At 40.2% G+C, this 21,736-nt stretch overlaps 1 long non-coding RNA gene across 1 annotated transcript in view; it reads right to left on the bottom strand.

The window, feature by feature from the left end:
* Positions 1–18: 18 nt before the first annotated feature.
* The window catches only part of LOC141973962 (uncharacterized), a 41,711-nt gene continuing 19,993 nt past the window's right edge, over positions 19–21,736 (bottom strand). Inside the window, exons 4-6 of the long non-coding RNA XR_012635636.1 lie at positions 10,065–10,254; positions 8,793–9,362; positions 19–1,463 (exon numbers count right to left, since the gene is read on the bottom strand). This is a non-coding gene — a long non-coding RNA (uncharacterized LOC141973962). The remainder of the gene's footprint in view (positions 1,464–8,792; positions 9,363–10,064; positions 10,255–21,736) is intronic.

The raw sequence follows: 21,736 nt of genomic DNA, 5'->3' as shown, positions 1-21,736 counted from the left end.
TTTTTTTTTTTCCTGAGCAGCTCACAGTGCTTAACTTTATTTGGAAAATACTGAAAGGATTGTGTGGGACTCCCATAGGGAAGTCCCTGTCTACCTGGTGTCACTCACTCCTCATAACAAATACGGCTGTAGATTTACTCAAGAGTTCAGCAAAAGGTTACTCATGGATCACTCCAACTTGTCCATACTCATATTTGATGGGATTTGGGAACCGTTTGAAGGAGGAAAACTTCACCTTTCCATGTGCAAATATGTGCTTATCAGAGGAAGAATATGCTGGATAAGGATACAGACTCTATAACTAATGAGCACATTGAGTCCAGTGTGGGTATATCTTATCCTTGCCACAAACCTAAAAAGCCACTGTGAGTGATTAAGCCTTTTTTTCTTTGTCTTTTTTTTTTTTTTTTTTTAATGCTTGCAAAACTTCCCTAACAATTTGTTCTTTATCTGAGTACCATACAGGCCTTCAGCAGCAGCATGTACTAGATTTACTTTAGCACATTACATGGCAGAGTGTGTACTTCCTTTGCTGTTAAACATGTGCAATTTAATGAAGTCTTTAAAAAATATGAGATTTTTAAATGCCAGTTGAAACACACAAACAAGCAGCAATTTTTTTTTTTTTCCCCTGACAATGGAAATGCTACAAAAACAACTAGTTCCAAATTAATCTGAAACAGATGAGTATCAAAAGCAGTAGACAGGATTGAAAATATCTGGGGGGTGGCTTTCAAATAAAAAATGTCACCTAATTAATATCAAGAAAAGTAACCAGTTTACTTTTTTTTTTTTTTTTAAGTGATGTAACACTGCTATCGGCATCTGAGGTCCAAGCTAGGTTGGATGTGGTAGAGACTTCACTATAGTTCCTTTTTTGTGAGCACTGTTTGGCTTTGAATATGTTTTTTTGAGAAACCAACTGAAGCTTCACTTTCTATTACCAGTGTACTTTACTTAGCTCTATGATGGCTGCAAAGCAACAGCTGAAAAGTTTAATTGATTGGAGCTTGTCAAATGTAATGTAAAAATTGGAAGAAATTTACCTGCTAATATCTTGGAATGACAACTGATAAAACAGCACCTGCAATAAAGGAGGTGGAATGGTAAACACTCTTGGGTAATTGCTTTCTGGTATTTTTGGATCTCAGAAAGAGCAGAAGTGTGCTTTTTGTTAATTACATAGATTGCTGTAGTCTTTAAAAACAGGTTAGAACTTAGCAAACCATGTGCAAATAGCTCTTGCACAAAATCAATTTATGTGCCTGGAAATCCAGCAAAGGCTAAGGACCTTCCTAGATAACCGCCCATGTTGTCATCATCAGCCTGCACACATGAAGCTGCGAGAGTCTTATGCCGTCTTCCTCTATGGGAAATGACTCCTTTTACTCCCAGCTGAGGTTCCAGACTCAGTCACTTTCTCTCCCATGTTCATCAGATACTCCCTGGAGTATTGCATGTCCCTGTAATGTGAGATTAAAGAGAGGCAACTTGTTGACGTTAGTAGACTATGCCCACCTTCTTTTTCAGCTAGACGGATGACTTTCAACACATTATTCATGTTAAAATTAATTAATTTTTCCACAAATTTTTGGTTTGCCCATATTGCCATGTAATCATGTGTCTCCATGAACAACTCAGCAAGGGCTCAGTGTCTTTTGGGATGACAGAGCACAGAAAGAATATAAATATTCATACTCATGCTAGATGGAGAAAGATTCTTACTTCAGCCAAGTACAAGAGAGTAGAGGACGAAGAATATAAAATGTCCCAGTGACCTTTTCAGTCCCTGATCTTGAAGTCCAGTTTAAATCACACTCATAGTCATACGCATCACCCCATACAGATAGGAACCTCTCCCAGGATTAGAGAGAGTTCACACGCTCCTTTGCACTTCCCAGGATGCCTCCTACCAGCTAACTCCTCCCAACCTCCTTTTCTATTGGATGTGAGGGGAAACACACAGCTGGCCATTTTCCAGTGTTTGCAGCTTGTCTTCTGTGTCTCTTTGGGGTAGCTTTCCTGTGCTGCCTGCCACCCAGTTTACCAGACTGAATTCAATCGTATTTAAACCAGGGACTGATTAAATAACATCATTTCTCCTACACTATAAAGCTTGAGTCTCATTGTAATGAACCTGTAACAGTGGTAGATCTCTTAATAAATGCTGGCCTAGACAAGTCTAAATGAAACAGCAGAAAGTGTTTGTGACTGGTTTGACAACTGATTTGCATTCACTGGCAGAATACCACCATTCTTTAATCTCATTCACTGTTTATATGCTTGAGCTCTTATCTTGATGCCCATCACCAAAGCATCTGATGTCTCACAAGGATTAAATTAACAATAATAAATATCTCATCTTTCCCATCAGGTAGGAGTTGGAATGTGATTAGGAATAATTTAAGCCATTGTCACTCCTTCATTCCCCCCCCCCCCCCCCCCGCCCCAGGCAGCAAACAACTCTTGTTGACTGAAACTTGAGTAAACAGGAATATGATGAAACAAATCATTAAAGAAAAAAATTGGGGTGTGAAGCCCAAAGCATTTATAGAAATGCATTAGTCATACCTTGGAAATCAATCAAGAATTTGAGGATGGGGGGGGCAGAAGGCTAGAGAGGCCAAGAGGTAGGGAGAAGTAGCTGTAAATAACTTCCCTCAAGACAGCTGACTAACATACAGTACATGAACTGAAACTTGTTTATTTGAACCCGGTGAACCACATACAGGTTTCTACTGGTCAAACTTTGGAGCTGGAGGCAGATGCAAGTGGCAAAGGTTACGCCCTAGTTACCACCGTCAAAAAACACCATGTTCTCCTGCACCTTTCCACCCAGGGCTGGCACAGGGACGGCCAAGCAAAAGGACCTGTCCCTTAACCCCTGGGAAACACATGGGTGACAGGTGGGAACAGTCCTGGAGAAAAACACTGCACATCCCCCTTGGGCCATGTTTAAGCACCAAATATTTGGTACAGCGCAGGAGTAAAACAAGCAGATGAGGTTGGGACAGGCTGTTGTGGGGTTTCTCATTTGTTTACTTATTTCCTACAAATTCACAGCTACTGAAGGGGAAAGAAACAAGGGGAATTAAAAGGGTGCTTATCTCCCTCATCATCTCTCCTCTCCTCCTTTTCCTTCTCTGCCCATGTCGTTCTGTTGTCTTGTCATCATGTCTTTGTTGCTGGAAATGAGTGCTTCGGCAAAAAAATAGCACTGTAGCTAGTGAAACTCCCCTGCATAAATGCAAAAACCTAAAAAATCCCCCTAAAACTTCTCAGAAGGAATGCTTTAAACAGTTTATAAAACTGTAGGATCTAATTTTATCAGGTTTTTGCCAGTCAACTTCTGGTTATTCAAACATCTCATTAATGAGATTCATTCCTCTACAGATATTATCTCTCTTTTTAAAGTGTCTTCATTAAGAATTTTAAGGAGGGAAACACTAGAAATGGGCAGAAACAGAAAATTATTTTGCAACATTAATAAACTTTTCACATCCCAATACTAAAGGTGAGCTGTAATGAACATGTCAAATTACTCAGAACTCCTCTAATACTCTAAGCCCACATCATGGTCTGCTCTTGCTTAAGCACAGGTCAGTCAATCAGTCTGCTGATGTCTGCCCCACTTCATGACTGAACACAGAAGCTAATCCAAGTTAAAAACTGAATTAACTTGGTTCCAGCTACCTGAGACAGATCTCTGCTTCACGAGACTAGAATATCTCAAGGCACTGCTGTTGCACTGTTATGAGTGGAAATGTTTATTCATACAGACAAAACCATGACCCAGATTTTAATTGGAGGAGGATGAAGGCTGTACCTAATTGCCAGCTGAAGTGAGAATAGTTTTTGTATTCAGTGCACAGTAAAGTTAGTCCAAAACCACCTTTTCACACAAACCCACCTACTGCTATGGTACTGCCTTCTTTCCTTTACTCTCATAGTTATGTATATCACTGAAAGGAAATAAATGCTCTCTGTTGCCCATTCCTTACTGTAAAGGAAAGAGAAAAATAATGTCATTTTTACAGCTGCTCCGGATTTCCTGCTGAAGACCTCCCAGATTAAATGGCATTTTCTCCAAATAAAAATATTGCTTGATTTTTCTAGAAAAAATGCCAAAATAGCATTATTCTGTTTTAACTGCTAATTCGTCATGAAATCTCATTTGAGTATAGCCAAATAACAACTTGCAGAAGTTTCAGTACAGCAAAAGCAATAAAGCAAACTATGAAAAAAGAAGCTATTTGGACAGTGAACTGGTTCTTCAACAACTTCAATTGAAAATTAACATTCATCACAAGAGTAGAACTTTGTTATTGTTATTTCAAGAGATATGATTATTAGAGAAATAAGAGGTTAATATTTATAATGCAGGCTAATTTGATGGCTGCTCCAGGAGGAATATGGTAAGGCATAAACAAGTTTTGACTAATTATCAACTAGGTTAACATGATACAGTGTGTTTGTGTGTGTGTGCATTGGATGGAGATGTTACTCTTCCAAAGTATTATAAATGTGTCATATCTTCAATACTGATTACTCATCTCTGTTTGCAGACAGACTGAAAGTACTTGCTGTTAAGTGTATGTACCGATCTAGTCAGTGTACCCTGATGGATTTAGTGGAGAATATTGTCATACAGGGCACTGGTGAATCACATACTGTAGCTCAGTGAATGAATTCTGATTGGATTTTTAAAATCATCTTCTGTTTCTTCTTGTTTCAGTAACTTCACCATCCTAAGAAACTAGACCATGAGCTGGAAAACCATGTCCACAATTTAACCAGTATTGGCCCAGCATTACACCACAGGACACCTTAGTTTCTCCCCACTGCTTTTGTGGAAGTTCACAGAGTAAATGGCCTTGACAGCTCTCTGAGCCTGCAACAGCTCCATTAGTACTTTCTGGTGTTTATCCCTCAAAGGTCAAGTGACCTCATGTGACTGCACTTCCCTTGCTCATTGTGTAGCTGTGTCATCGTCTTCTGCAGTTACTAAGCTAAGTAGCTGCTTAGTTCTTCTACCTTCAGTTACTTCTGCTACTAAGTCCCACATGCAGCATCACCCTGGTCCCCCCAGTGATACCCTGGTGATAGGCCAGACCTAGCACCACTATCAGTCAGGAGCTACAACCAAATACAAACCATTACACTTACAATTTTAAAAATGCTTTCCACTCAACTTCCACTAACAGTGTGAGGAACCCCAGCAGCAGATTAGTAGGATGTTTTTATATTTACTGTGGCAGGAAAAACATCCACACTTCTATAATGTTGCTTCAAAACAACTGGAACATTTTGTTTAGAGGAATTCTGTGCAAAATGAAGGCAGAAACCCTAAGGACCTTCACAGTTGTGGGTGCCAGTCTGTTTTCCTGACAGCCTTACAGGAGTAAAAAAAGAGCCAGGTTTTTTTTTTTAAATATGGGTCAATGTGGATGAATTAGCAGTCTAAAAGGCTTGAGAGCCCCAAATTTATACCTGCAAACTGAGGGCTCAGCCACAGACACCATTCCCAGGGCTTCTACTTCTTCCATGGAAAGTTTTTATGCGGGAGAGCTGAGCACGCACACGACCAATGTGATCAAGCAATGCCCGTTTATTACAACTAAGAAAGCCCTTTTATAATGTTCTCCCGTACACGTGAGTAACATGCAGTACAAGTCCTCAAGATTGGACAGTTAACTTAGCCCGCGCTTTAAACCTTCTTAGGACTGGATAAAAGTGCCCCATCAGCCTTGCCAGGCTTCCTGCCTTGGGTAACTTCCTCTTCCGTCCCAACCCCTTCCGGGGGTTGTTTGTCTCGTCGAGTTTCTCCCCCCTCATTCAGGGTCACATCCTTATCGCATTCTTGCTTGGCTGAGGCTCTTGTCAGTCTTGTTCTCATGCAGGATTGCTCACATGTCCATTCTCTCGCAGAAAGCCCTCTAGAATCCCAACATTTTTAAGTCCTGAGAGCTGCAAAAATCAGGTTTCAGGAAAATAATTTTCCTTTGTCCTGATGATGCCTTGCACTTGGCTGAGACAACACACAGCAAGCTAAGGTGTCCCAACTCCAGAGTCACATCCCAGGAAATGGCTGTCCAGTGCCTTGGCACCCCCAGCTCTTGGACCACTGCTTATGGACAAAATATGTCCAGGACTGTAACATGCAGAAGGACTGCCTTCCACATAAGAAGGGTAGAAGGGGAATGAAAACAAATCCACTTCCAAGAAATAACATTAACACAGATCTTACCTAGTGATTTAATAAGATGTTTTGTCCTCTATGCAGTAGTTTCCTCCTGTGACTATTTCCTATTAACATCTTTCTCCAGATGAATTTAATGACAAGATTATGATTTTAAATGCCTGGAAGGTATGCCTAACATCCACAGCAGTTCAGCCTGGAAACAGTATGCATAGAAACTGGAAAATTTTGACACATGTATCTGCTCCGAGATGAATAGAAGAGATAATCTATGCACATTGGGGTTTAAGAAGAGTCAGTAAACAGATTTATTTCAAAACCTGAAAAGCTGGAAGCTTAATGGAAGGGTTGGACAGGAGTCATCTCCACCTTAGTGAACCAGATGGCTTTGTCCATTTAAACACCCTGTCACTGCAAGATTATTTTGAAACAGAGGAACCTTGGACCAGCCAAGAAAGTAAACACTCCTTGAACACACATTTCCTGAATATTAACAGATCAGAATTTCTGGACATGAGTGAGAAGCATCGCACAGGAGACAATAAATTATTATAACACACTTATCCATGTCTTCTTTTGTCTTAAAAGATACAACACTGCCTGTCTGGCATTTCATGTTAATAGACTGAGAAGCAAGCTGTTGATGCTGGGCCTAGAATTTAGCCACCCAGGCAGACATGACCCAAGTCATGTCACACAGTGCCTATTACTACAGGACCACATCCCTAGCTGACCCAAGGAGTCTTTCTAACAGGCCGTTAGGGAGCTGTGGTTAGACTCCCAATCCCATGAAGGATCATGCAGATTAGTGTGGGGTGACAATGGCTTCTATTCTTCTAAGTGTAGGTGCCAGATGTACAAATTACAACTCTGCACACCCCCACAGATTCTCATCCTATCCTGTGACTTCTTTCCTTCCCATCCCTGATCAACTTTGGTGATCCAGAATAACACTATTCCTTGACATCAGCACAGGTTAAAACACAAGGACTGAGCAGGTTGCCATGCTCAGAACTTCAGCTCTCATTCTTCATTTCCAGATCTTGTACAAGTCTACACCAGGGCCTAGTTTGGCCTCCAAGTATCATTTTTGTGCATGCAAGTAGGTGAACTGTACACCCATAATCATCCCATTTTACAATGGCTGTTTAGTTCCCAGTGTATGCATTTATTATGGGGGGTTTTGCTATTTCTAAGAGTTTAGCCTTTGTTCCTGAAGAAGAGAAAAAAAAAATACTGTGAACACTAAAAGTTTAAGCTAGACAAACATTCAAAGAAGCCAAAGTATGTTACCATTATACAACGGTTTAGAGGTCCTGTGATTTTTGAGTGCAAGGAGTCAACACTACAGGGTTGCACATGTACAATCGTTTTTCTTACAAAGTGCAGCACTGCGCTTCAGGAACGAGGACAACGAGTTCTTGAAAAGGTAGAATGTTTTTTCCCTAGTATCAATGAGGCTCTGCATATTGAAACGTGCCCATGTTTGATGGGTTAAGGCTTTATGCAAGTGGTACTTGGCAGACATGAACCAACTGCTGAAAACAATCCCATCTGTAAAACTGCATCAATTTGGCTGGCACCGATTTTCCTCTCATTATACCATGTGCTGGCTGATGGAATACATATAATAAAAATTAAAGATAGAAAAGATCTATTAGCTCATCTATCCTTCCAGTCTTATTCCCTGCCATATATTCAGCACTACTTTCAAGTCCTTTTATCAAATTTGCATACCGACTTCCACCAGTTCTTTTGCATTACACAAGCCTAATGGCTCCCAAGTTAGAAAACCTTTCTTCATGTGTAGCTTTTGCCTAATTTCATGCCATTACCTCCTTGGCATGTCCTCAGCAACTTCTCTATATGTTTAAGTCTCTTTCCACTTGTTTCCACTTCTACCACATCATTCCTGTCAAATGCCACAGCAAACAAGCAAATTTGCAAAGGTGATGGCTTTTAGCATCTTCAAAAATTTTCAGAGCAGCTCTACATAGAACAGTGGCTCCTGGGGTGGATGATGATCAGCTATTAAAAGGAAAGGCAGAAGTACACAAAACTACAGTGACAGACTTCTGCTGGAGGCATGACTGAGGAACAACAGGCTTTTCTGAATGTTGCTATATCTCACACAGTCTGCTTATGAAATGCTAACAAGAACCTACAAAGAAAATACTGCAAGTCAAAATCTGAGCATTCTCCTTAATATTTAAACCTTCCTGTAATGGAAACTGAAAGATTTCTCCAACTGGGCAACACTTCTCCATTCTTAAAATGCCACACTCATCCATGGATATGCTGGTTACAAGTAGACATGGGTATGTGTTGGTTACAAGTACACAGGTAGCTTCCTGATGCAGCCTTTCCATGTAATATATTTTCTATTCCATTTCTATCTTTCAGACTGAAATTGCAGGTCCTGCCATAAATATCCCACTTTAGAGCATGCCAGTTGCTCAGTATGCCGAAAGTCCAGTTTAAGAGACCCAGCTCTAGACAGCATACTTGTATTCACTACCTTCCTACCTGCACTCCTTTCTTCCCACTACAAAGGTGACAATGCCATAGAAATTAGAAGCGTTTGGTGGCTTACCATTTGCCGTGAGGTCATTCAGCATTTGATTTAACTGAAAACTTCAGTTGTCTCCACCATCTTTCTTCATGAAAAATTTGCCCTATGTGGCACACAGGAAGATGCAGCTCAGGACGGTGGTTTCTCATCTTCTGATAGTGTGATATCACAGCACACCCACTAGTGCCAGGCAGTGGTCTGAGCATGAGTAATACACCTCATTTTGCTGTTACTAACTATAAGGCTTGAAAGCGATGGTGAGCAAATTTTAATGGGTTAACAGCACATAGTACTGGGTCATAAAATCAGAAAAGTAAAAGAAAGGGAAGCAGTTGTAGTTCATCTAGTCTTGTGATAGCTTGTTCCCTAAAACATATTTTCTAGATTGTGGCTGTCTCAAATCAGTTTCTTCCAGTTTCTTTAAAGTGTTACATCCAATCTATTATCATCATCAAAGACACGTCAATACGGCAGTCATCACTAGTACTAAGCAGTGACAGGAATTAAGTCTTATGAAGGATTTTCACTTTTTATTTCTTTGTATGGCCAACAGCCCAAAACTTCAAAATTCTTCAGGAGAAATTCCAGGACCTGGAGAAAAAAGGGAGGTGTTGGAGGGAAGTGTTGGAATGGTTAAGACAGTTTAAACTCATCCTGTAGTAATGTAAATTTTTCAACTGTTATATTGCATTATGTATATAAGGCATACTGAAATGAAAAGTCACTTATTAAACACTGTAGATTTTCAGCTTAAATATTGATCGGGAAACTTCTTACAGTACAAACATTTTTCTGTTGAATTTTTTTAAGAGACGTTCCAGCCAGCAAAATAGGCTTGATATCTTCAGAACTTTGATACTTTTTACTGCATGTTTTCCAACAGAAAACTTGTCAGAAATGTAGTCTTGCACATTTTTGTTGTTGTTCAGCCATAGCAAATGCTAGTCTAGTTTTATGGTATGTATGTTCCTATTTTGATCGTTTCATGTGCACCAAAGTATATACAGTGTACACCCCAGAGTGTATTCCATCTTCTAAATCTAAGTATAAACATTTTCTAATTCAGAACACATATAAACCTGTTGCACACACCTCCTTAAAATAAATTTTATTCAAGAGAGAAAAATACATCATGTTCTAGTTTAAAAGCAGGTGTGGGAGTTTTCTAATCAATTCTGAATGGAAGAAAGAGGGATGCTCTGCTGTCATTTAAAAGACACTTGTGCAAAACTGCCTGTAATTTTATAGTTCCACAGAGACTTATCACGGTTCTAAGTATTAAGCAACACTTACATTTTAATGACAATTCCCCAAGGGACTGTGACAACTGCTAGGGTTCACAGAAGAACTTCACTGTCAACAGTAAGAAAAGTTCAGCTTTGGCATAGAGTCAAACAGTGCTGATGTGGTAGGATAGGCTCCACCTTTAGTTGTTTACACTTACGATAATATTTTTAAAACGGCCCAAGCAAATCATATGATCCTGAAAGAACAGAGAGAGACTACAGTAGCCTTAGAGAAGGAAATTAGCCCAGGGTTTTCTTTTCTCATGTTGTCAGTTCAAGAAAGGACAGCAGAGGGCCCTGAATTTTGAAAACATGTTCAGATTTAAATAAAGGAACAAATATTTTCAGAATTAGGGCTAATGTTGAATATTAACCAGATACTGCAAGTTGCTAATTCATGTATTTCTCTCCAGTGCTCCAGTGGAGCCACTCATTATTGCAAGATCGTGTTATACCTGCTCCTCTTACTCAGGGAGATACATGGGGAAGATGCATGGTGTCTTTACATTTTGCAAAATTAAATAACAAGGCAACAGCATACAACATAGCTTACAGAAACCTTTTGTCAAGACACTGCAGAACAAAGCTTTAAAGCTTGGGCTGCTAAACTGCACCAATACAATCTGCATGCACACCTCATGCACATGTAAAATAGATTCTTGTATATTGTGTTATATTTATTTATTTGTATTTTGGTAATTATGACAATGTGCTTGGCATGCTTTCACCACGCACAGAGAAAAGACAGTTTGCACACACACATGCACACACACGTAGTCTTCTTTCATGCAGTTTAGGAGAGGGTTGAAACTGTGGCCTTTCATAATATATAGCAAATAAGTAAGCAGCAGTTAGCTGTAAGACAAAAAGTAATTCTATCTCACAATAGTCAAACTCAGCAAATGTGGCTTCTCTTTATTAAATTTTGGGTTTCATTACAAAGAAAGCTGGACAATGAAATTAAGACAAAATTGTGAACAGAATAAAGGAGTTTGCTCCCAGTTGTTACTCTCATCTCCGAATTGGCTCTACCAGTGTTTAGAGTAGGTCTGGTTTTATTTTCATGCACTTAAATTATCATTTTCCCCACAGAGCCGTGAGGACAAAGAACTGTGACATTTGTGTAGCAATAATGAATCAGTGAGATAAATGTCCTGCATTCTCCAACCATTTGCTGACAAGCTTTCTGAATTAGTTTTAAGGGAATTTGCAGTCTCCTGGCCCAGCAGCATCTCTGAGTACTGTGATGGTGTTCAGAGGCCTGGCAGCTCAGCCTCCATACCCTGACACAGTCGTAACTCTGGTCTGTGGCATTTTATGGCAATATACAGAACTTGCCGTTCTGTAGTTAGGCCGTAACTTGGCACAGAACTGGCAAGACAACACAACTTTTATTTAGCATAATTAGTCTGGGATTGGTAGCTAATTCTGTGTAGCTTTTTCCTAGATATTGTGGCAATGAAATAATGTTGTTAGACTTCACCACCAACTTATAGCTGTAGCCTTGGTGCAATACAGCAGGAGTTATCCCAGCCTGTTGAATGCCAACATAATTTTATTTGGTAAAGAGAAGCTAAATTCTAGTGTCGTGGCCAGATTTATTCTGGCTTTGGATCACATCAAACAAGTCAACATCTCTCTAAAAAGAAGTCTAGAGGAGTTGTAATGAATAAATACAACTCGCTTGTGCAAGCCCATTTATTTCAGTGATACCAACTCAAGCCAGCTCAATACAGAAAAAGATTTAGAGCTCGTCTGCTTTCTTCAGGTTACATCAAGGTGGTGTACTTCATTTTAAGTGTACCATCTAAGCAGGCACACAGTGGTGGCATCCTAATACCTTCCATTTTACAGTGTTAGTGCTTTCAGACAAGGAAGGTTTTCTCTGATGGCTTCACTTGCTTGCAACAGTGTTGACCTCCATTCACAGTGGCATTTTTCTAGCAGTTGGATGGGGGCCATGAAGCAACTAAAAACTACTGCGCCCCACTTTGGGATTACACAAGAAAAATTGTGGGAAATCCTCCTGCCATATCGTGACCTGACTTCTGAACAACCAGAGCCAGTGAACAGCCACAGCCACCATAAAGGCAACTTGCACTTCAGACCGATAGTCAGGCAGACCCATTACACACATGACGTGTGTACATTTGACATGATGCTGATTGCTACAAGCTGGCTGCAAGCCAAGCACTGTGTTAGTCAATAGCTGTGACAGTGGCTTTAGTGGCCACAATCACAGGTTTCTCTGTCTCATCTGCAGCTGCCCAGGAAAGAGAACAACCATGAGGCCAAAGAAAGGGAAGAAGCCACAGGGTAGCTGCTTCAGCAAGGACAACACAGAATAGCTTCATTTAGCACACTGCTGTTCTGAGAGAAAAAAAGAGGCATTGCCAGGGAGATGAGCACAACTTGTGGATGCAGAAGATGGACATCTATGCACTTCAGCAACAGGAACATACACAAATCCTGCAAGCATTTAGAGCACTTGAAGTTTGTGATGCTTCACTGCTGTCTGCAAATGCTAACCAAAGAAAGCCTGACAAGCAGAGCTGTTGTGATGAATCCCTTACATTACAGATATTGCCACTGTCTTGCCATCAGCAGTCTTCAAGATTGTTACTGACTGCTTGGATGCATGGACTTTACTGTGTGTTCTCCTACTTTTTTCTAGTCTTCCTGTTACCTTCCAGCTACCACAGCTGATGAAGACTTCTTTATACCAGGAACTGTCTAACAGTCATGAAAGCAGCTGCAGGGTGACTACAGAGCATGCTTTTGGGAAACAGTGATCCCTGGTGTGTAATATCAACCTCAGAACCCAGTTCTGATGTGTTGCCTGCAATATTGTCTGGAGCAGTATAGGAAGCATTGCCGAGAGAGAAAGACACCAATTTCAGGCAGTTCGAGCACGTTAGAAGATGCCGCTTCCTAAGGGAGAATTGCTGGAGATACAGTAACAGGGATGTCTCAGACATGCAAACATTTATTTGGCAAAAGAGGCTTTGCTTAACATATTGGGTCATTTGTCCTAGCTCAAGGGGTGTGACATCACTAGCTAAGGTCCATGGTCACCTGGGCCCACGCTTTTGCTGCATCTTCAGTGTGTTATTGAGGGTACAGTGCTATGAGATACTGACAAGAAGGTGATAAGTGTACCTTTGCTATGTGATCTATTTAAGCATTTTGGCCTACTGGCTCAAAGGAACAGCTGCTATTCTACGTGGAATACCTCCTCAAGGGCTTTGTAAAACGGCATTTTCTTAAAGAGCACTCTCTGGCAACGAACACTTGGTTTAATGGGCAAAAAGAGAAAATGAAATCACATTTGAACAAACAGTATCTCTGTCTTCCTTAAACTGCAACTGATTACAGGCTGTGAAAACATTTAGCATTTTAACTGTAGGATCAGAGAGGTCTCAGTTTGGAAACTTTAATCTTTGGATTCAAAGCTCCTGATTGTCTCTTAAAACCCCCTCCAGAACCCCAGAGACTGAAGGAGTTCATGAAGCACCAGCTTCACCTCCAGAGGAATCAAAATAACTCAGCTTCCATAGCCCACTGTTTTCACTACTGAAGGATTTACTAGCTGAATGGTTACGACACATTATGTTCCTTGAAGGAGGGAGTCATTCATGCCTGTCAAAGGGAACTCCTCACCAAAATTCACTGCCCAGTAGCAGCAGCTCTTCTACTGATCCTTCACAGAGCTGCAGGAAGTATCTCACCAGCCCCTAAGTTTGTTGGACACTTCCCAGTGTCCAGGTCTATGAAGACTGCCTGTATATACCTCTGATTTTTTATTTCCTTTGAAGCACTGCACCGTATAGCTTCACCCTCATCCACTCTGGTTTTCCACTCTCTCATTGCCTCCACTCTCTCAATTTTCATGGTATAAAGAAAGGAAAGTTCATTAAGTGGAACAATGTCAATGTACAGGATACATATTTCTAGTTAAAGAAAATGCAAATGCAAACCTGATTCATATTTAACAACAGGGATATTTCTTAGCTGCTTCACTACTCTTCACCTACAATCTATCAGTCAGGCCTAGATGTGACAGTGGGGAGTAGGGTTTGTATGTGCTATGCACGTATTGTGGGGCTCTAAATCCTTTGCAAGAGCCTAGGTGAACACTCAGCTGCACGGCAATGCCATGTTAGGACAAAACACAGTCCATAGCATCCCCTGTGTCCTGCTTTCCACATAAGGGAAGCCCAAGCACAGAGGTGAGAATGAAATCACAGTGCTGTCCAAGAACTCCACTGATCATAAGGTTAGGACCTGGGAAGTAGACCCCAAAGGACATTTACTCTGCAAGGTAAACAGCCTCCATTACCCTGCCCCTGTGTAGTGTCCTCAGCATAGGATGGTGTAGCTGGAGGCCTTATTTTTGCAGGATGCGAATGAGAGGCATGACACACACCAATATGGTTAACAGTCAAGCTCTGATGTTTATTAGAAAAACAAATTCTTACATATTCTTGTGACAGCAAATCCATGTGTTGCTCTGGCGCATGTTCATTTCAAAAACTCGTTCCTCTCAGCACTTTCAACAAGCGCTACTAAGCGTGCACAACTGGTAGATAAATTTCTGCTTTGTTATTGTAAAGATTCCTTTCTTATCTGTTTCTTCCCTAATGAGCAAAAATACTTTCACTTTTAGTCGTCATTAATCTAGATGCCGTTAGTCTTCTAACACAAGTGCATCATTAATTTAGACATCGTTAATCTTCTAATTTGAATGCTGATGACACTTTTACATTGTCAGTGACGCAGACGGTTCACAACCTGGCATACGCACCCACAGGATGGAGTCCCTTCCACCCAAACTGTCCACTCCATAGTCTCTGTGTCTAGGTGGGACATCCAGCATGTTTACCACTGGGCTTGTATGCTCTGGAGCAGCATCAGCTGCCTAAAGCAATCATACATATTATTAATATAGGTGAAAGAAACCTGTTGCTTTGCTTGACAATGCCTCTTCTTTTTTCCCAGCTATTATGAGAGTTTCTGAGTCACAGGTTTTTATGGGCAGCTGTTTCTCATGCACAGACAGGGTTTTCAGAGCCTGCTGCTGATGGGACTTCTGGTTAATGGAAAGGCAGTCAGACACTAAAGAGGAAGAAGTAGAAGAACCACAAGAAAGCACTCCTTGTTAGTTCATTTATCCACAAGATATGTTTCTGCAATTCCTTTCCGGTTCCCTGATTATAGAATTTTCCTTCTTTAGCAGTTCTTAGATTTTGCCTCCTTGCCCTGCTGCCTTCTTGACTGTCCTCCATGTGTAACACCTCCAAGCCCAAGCCTCTCTCCTTCATTTCACTGTGCTCACATAAGGTACCAAACATTCGTTTGCAGATGCTGTGCAGCGTTTAGCAGCAGTATTCCAGAAAAGCTCTGATACACCTTCTGCTGCTCATCATTCAGATTTTATGATAACAAAGCCAAACACAAAACCCAGCAATATAGCAACTGGTAGTTATGTTAAGCTAGGGGAATATGCTGCCTATATGCAGATCTTTATGCAGATCTTTTTATATCAATGCAGCTTGAGTTACTACTAAGTAAATTCAACATGCACAGAAGTCCCCAGGTAAAATCAAAAGTCCCCAGGTACAAAATTAACATTTCCTTGTTGTGCCATCCATGCTGCTAGGACCTGGTCACACAAAACTGAAATCAACTGAAAGTATTTATTAAGAGTTAATGCAGACCAAAGTCTATCACAAGATTGTTCTTGTGAAATAGAAAAGGAGGGCAAACGTAAATGAGGACATATAAACCCACTTGAAATTAATCATGACTTCGCACGTAAATTGGCCATCACTCTATTTGTACATACGTCATAGTAACTATCCAGTCTACAGCAGCACCCACAGATTTTTAACCAGTATACATCAAATACACATTGCCCATGTCATTGTTAATGTCCCTGGCCTACAGACATCCCTGAAAATTCCACTCCTCTCCTCCAAACTAAAATTAGCTATGGATGTCTCCCAATATTTTTTGCTCAGTGAAAGCCATATATTGTGAGAAAAAAGTATACTGTATTGGACAACATATCATGAAGCATATTGTTTCACTGATGAAGAGCCTTTTCAGATGATGATGAGATGTCTTAGTAGATAATGCTCAGCAGAGGAACTGATAGATATGTGGAACAAAAGGGTGGGTAGTTGAGCCACTCTCCACCACCCCACTGCAGATAACTCCAAGTCTTGCTGTATATTGGGTGTGGTCTTTGAGCTAGGCATTTCTGCTAAGCATTTTATCTACATGGAGAAACTTATGGGTGAAACAACGTTGGTATAATTATCTCAGTAGAGCTCTATCAGCAAAAATCCTTGCATGAACACTCTTCTTTCTGATTAAGACTACTCATATGGGAATTTATTCCAGCATAACTATAGCACTATAATTAGATCAATCTAGTTCTACTGTCAAAAATTCCCATCTAGAAAGTGCTGTCAAAATTACTAGAAGAAACAATATAAATTCACCTTAATTTGTTCAGCCACATTTCTTCACTGCTATTTTTGTACACAGAAAAAGAAAAATAAATTTATTCTCTGTATAATGCAGAAGGGAGAATTTTTTACGTTGTCTTGTATCTTCTTCTGTGTCAACAGTAATTGCTATAAAACTTCATACGAAGAATATGGTAGTATAATGTAACTCAGAACCCAGAGAATCAAAAGGCAACACAGAACCCCAAAAAGACTCAACAGAGCTTGGTGAGATACGATTCAGGGGGAAAACAGCAAATTTCCCATTTGTACTAATTAAATGTAATCACAGCTGACAAGTAACTGCTCCACCCCAGGGTCTTACCAAATCTGTTTGAAAGTTCTAATTCTAGATTAAATCAAAGTACAAATAGTTCCAAAAGGCATCAGAGATAGCATGGTCACTGCTGGAATATTAAAATATAACATCAGCCATCTGACACAAATCAAGTGATTTCTTATCTGGACAGTTCTTGGCATGATGAAAACCCCTGTTCATACCAGTTCAATACCATTCTTCTCCTCTGCCTGCACTCAGTAATTTGCTGAATTTCTCCACAGCCAGCAACAAACTGTGGAGGTGGAACAATGAACTCTTTCATGGCAAGAAAGAGAAGAAAATAAAACCCCTTTCACTGGACATCTTTTGCTCTTGGTTTCTCTCTTTTCCTGAGACAATGGCTGCCGCTGCATTTTCAAAAAAAGAGGAGGCTAAAGAAGACATAACTAAAGTCATAATGGACAAAGAGGACACCCTTTTCATAGCACATCTCTTAGGTATACAGTTTCAACATTCAAAGAGCTAGATCCTTAGCAATTATAAGAATGCACCCACTTGTAAGTGCTGAAGGATCTCTGCAGGCACTCACCGTTTGACACTGTCTCTCCCTGCACACTATAAGGCCTTCATGATGCAAGTCGCTGCAGTGGGACAGGTGCATACTCCCCTGACGGGAACTGCAGATGGGCTCATGTGGGCACAGGGCACTGCCATGCTGGAGCACTGGACTGGGGAGAGAAGCCAGCATTCCTCACCTCCACACACACATGAGAAAGCCAGCGTAACCCTACTGCACAGCGTACAGAGTGATGCACCAGTCAGATGCACTACAGCAGCACAGTGCAGGCACCAGGCTGGACAGAGCTCCTCCTTGTGCTGCAGGACTGTCCATTCAATTGGCTTGACAGACCCATGCTAGTGCTGTTGCCATCATTCTAAAACATTCCCAGACAAGATAAAAATATGTTGATAAAAGTATAAAGCAGAGACCAAGCCAAGCAAAGCTGCCGGTTCTCTCTCTTTAAGACATAAATAAGTAGTAAAATCAGTGGAGCTCATGGTGGGTAAAGGAGTTTCCCCATCGTGGAGCAATGTGTTAAACTGGAGCTTTCTTCTTTCTTACAGTGGTACAACAAGAGGTCACATAATGGTTTCCATAAGGATTCCTGGATTATTTTTTTTTAACAGAATCCCAACAGAAGCTTATGGTTTTAATTACAGCTGGTGGAGCTGGAATCTGTATTCCATCCTCTCAACCCCAAAGATCTTTTTCCATGAGCCTTTGATTTTAAAAATATTTTCTTATTGTTCCTCTGAGTCTTTTCAAATGCCTGCTCTTCTTTAAGAACAGTGTCTTAGGCTGTCTCAAGGGCTTTTTTAAAATATTAATTTATTTTCTCCTCCAACGTATTTTTTTCATTAGAAAAATACTTTGTCATTTTCTACATGATCTGGGTCCTTTGAGAGGCTCAGCAGCACCTGCAAAGTGCAAGTGCTTAGCTCCCCTATGAAGGAGAAGTTCAAGACAGCATCCCTCAGAGAACACTGAGAGGGAACTAGGAAAATGCTGAATGCAATTCCCATCTAACTGAAAAGCAGATGAATAGCTGCCATGAGAACAAAGGCTGCATTCACTGGCAGAATGAACTGAAACTAATTCAGCATTATGGATCTGGAACTTTGATTCTTCTTGAGGCATCTTCAGATTTATATTCAACCTCCTAAACTGAAAAGGACAGGAAAAGGACAGGAAAAGGGAGTTGAATGTCACCTGGGAAGAGAGGCCAGTAGCCCAGGCTGCTTTACACATCTCTGATTTTGCTGTTTAACATTTTAGGAAACTTAAGCCGCTTGGGTTTTACAGCTACAAGTCACTCCTTTAGTACAAATAAATGAGAAAAGTGTTAGGACTCCTTATCTCTGCTAAGGACATATATGAAAGGTCAAGGAAAGTTCAAGAAGATGGCTTCTTCAGCTTAAGGAGTTACTTCCCTTTTTAAAAATCCCAGGAAAAAATATCCCTGTATTTCCAGCTTCATCCACACCATAAGAAAAGCCTGATGCAAGAGAAAAGTTAACAATGCAGAGGTAAACACTGAAAGATTCATAATATGGTAGCATAACAGAATGCAAAATTTGAAGCAGAAAAAAAATGTATGCAACAATTACAGCTGACAGCTGTATATAATATAATGCATAACCTCAGGAAGCCTGAACTAAGGCTGCCCCAACAACCCCAACTTTATTAAATATTAGGTTTCACAATGTTGGTGTTTCTTTCTCAGAGGTTTCTGGACTGCAATGAATCGACTATCAGCTTTGCTTGTGACTGTATGGAAAGAACTATTTTTTTAAAGATCCTGGCTTCAAATACAACCTTGAAAAATATGGTTTTTTAAAATACTCTAAATAATTTTTGTGGGGAAAAAAGAAAGTAGCAACTTACATTAATTTGCAAAGTTTCAAATTCCATGATGTCTGCCTGTTCCTAAAGTCAACTAAAATGCTATGGTTACAGTGACCATGAAAATGTATACTGATTAGCGCTCACTTTTGAATTTCATAAAAAAATCTGCTAGAAAACATACACCTTAACTGCCAGTTATTACACTGAAAACCTAGTCTGGTTGCTGATACTTTAAACTGCAGTATTTCCAGTATGAGAACTTTTCCTGTAAGCTCTTATTCAGCAAAATTCTGCTGATCTGATGAATGAAGCCATTATTGCTAAACACCTCCAGAAGTTCCTCACAAATGTACCAGCATCTTCTCTCCTTTCTGCCTAGGTGAGCGTGCACAAGCGTCAGCAATTCAGCAAAGGGAGTCTGATAAACTTAAGATTGGTGATTCTCTATGATGCACATCTAACACAGATTCACAGGCATATCTCCAGCTCTTTGGTTTCTACCACTCCCAAATTCAGGAATTTTGCTTAACAATCCTTGTTTCCATCTGTGGCATTTGTAGTCTGGTTGCCAGTCAAACTCTAATACACAGAGATCCTATGAATATATAATGACATAATATTTCCCATTAAGTTATTCAGCAAAAAGAGAGAACCAGCTGATGATACTAAGACTCACAAACGGGACATTGCCACCATTGATGGATCTTAAAAAAACAGCTCATCCTGAAATACTTTGAAAGCTTCAAAAATAAGTGCAAGACTCAAGTGTTGTCTGAAAAGTGGATTTGTCACTTGGCGTGCAATAGGTCGTCATACACTGAGGAGAGACATTGCTTCTTTATTTTATGCTTGCACAAGCCTAGGTGCTCAGTGGTTTCCCACCAATCAAGCACACCAGTAGGACTTTTTGTGCTACACTTATACAAAAACTTGCAGAGTTAGAATTTTCCAAGTCCATCCTCTCTACAATGATTGGTTTATAATATCACTGACACAATACTTCTACTACTACACATGCTCAGGGGAAGGGTCTTCACCTGAGCAAGGGTATTCTTGACCTACAGGCATCATTTTTGCATTATAATGAGGATAGTTCAGCCAAGGATACGTGGACCTTGAGTTTACTTGCCAAGTTGGTGATGTACCCTCTTCAAGGTCGAATTGCTCTGGGATGTCCTTGCTCAGAGAAGGCTATCTACTTGTTGTTCTGATTAGGGATGCCTTTGGCTTTAACATATACAAAGAACTTTCTTGACCTAAGCATTGTTTTAAAAGTTTATGCTTCAACAAAAGGTCACAATGTCATCATGCTTGACTGTTACTACAGTATTTTGTCATTTGTCACTGGTTTGGAAAAGCTTGTTCTAATAGCTGGGTGATTTCAGGCATGCAATGTGACTTCTTCAGGATAACCTTTTAATCTCATAAGCTTGATTTCTTGCAGTGTAAAGTAGCTTAAAATAAAACAGAAAACCAGACTTGCAATAGTTAGATCAGACTGCAAGCTTCTCTGATCAGTGACAATTTTTTTCCTCCAAAGTGCTAGGTTTATAGAGACTGAATTTTGTGTTGTTTTAATGACAGCAAAATTCAAAAAAATAACTATAGGATGTATCTATTTTGCTTTCAAATACAATCTCAATCCAAATTTCCTGGTTAGTTAGAAATAAATTAGTGTCAGGGTCACTAGGAACTGAAAAAGCATGAAATTAGAAAGAGTTCATGTAACTTTAGAAAAAGCAGATGAAAAAATCTTTAGTGAAACACTGGAGCTCCTGAGCCAAGAGAAACTCATGAAGATGGTGCACAGGTAATTTTCAGAAAAATCAAAACTGTTATTAGCAAATGCTAAGATTCTTCAGTGGGTGATAAACACTAAGATACAGCCCCTGTCCATTCCCCCAACCAGTAATAGTTCATTTTGTAGCAGACATGAACCAATATGTCGATTAATGGCGTGATCCCCAAAGCTGGAATACACTGCAAGTCTTCACCAAAGTTTTTCATTTCAGTAATATAAGCAGCACAGTATATTGAAAACCATGTAGGTGAAAATCAACACCTTAGATACTCCAAAAATTTTATCTGGCCTAGTAATTTGCATTGCGTATCAGACATACAGTGACTCACAGTAACTACAGACATGTAGACAGAAACAAGACTATCTGCAAATAGGCTGCACATCAAAGATGAATATAGACCTTCGCAGCTGGTTTGTTATCCTTTGACCCGCTGGGACTCAGTTTAAATGCACATTTTAATAACACTGTGGTTTCCTGAAAGATGGTCCACAGGATTATTTCTGCCACCAGCCCCTGTGGGCTGCCAGATAATTCCTTCGATTAACAGGGTGTGAACAGAACCCCATATGGCCTTTTTGTCATCCTTGCATTACCATGCAATAGGTTGGCTTCCCCTGTGCTCCATCTACACACTGATACATAGTTAGTGTCATATAACTTAACACTATTCTGACCACA

Source organism: Athene noctua, chromosome Z, assembly GCF_965140245.1.
Source record: "Athene noctua chromosome Z, bAthNoc1.hap1.1, whole genome shotgun sequence".
In the NCBI taxonomy this organism is placed as follows: domain Eukaryota; kingdom Metazoa; phylum Chordata; class Aves; order Strigiformes; family Strigidae; genus Athene; species Athene noctua.
The sequence above is the reverse complement of the archived record's forward strand: the minus strand, read 5'-3'. Positions and strand labels throughout refer to the sequence as shown.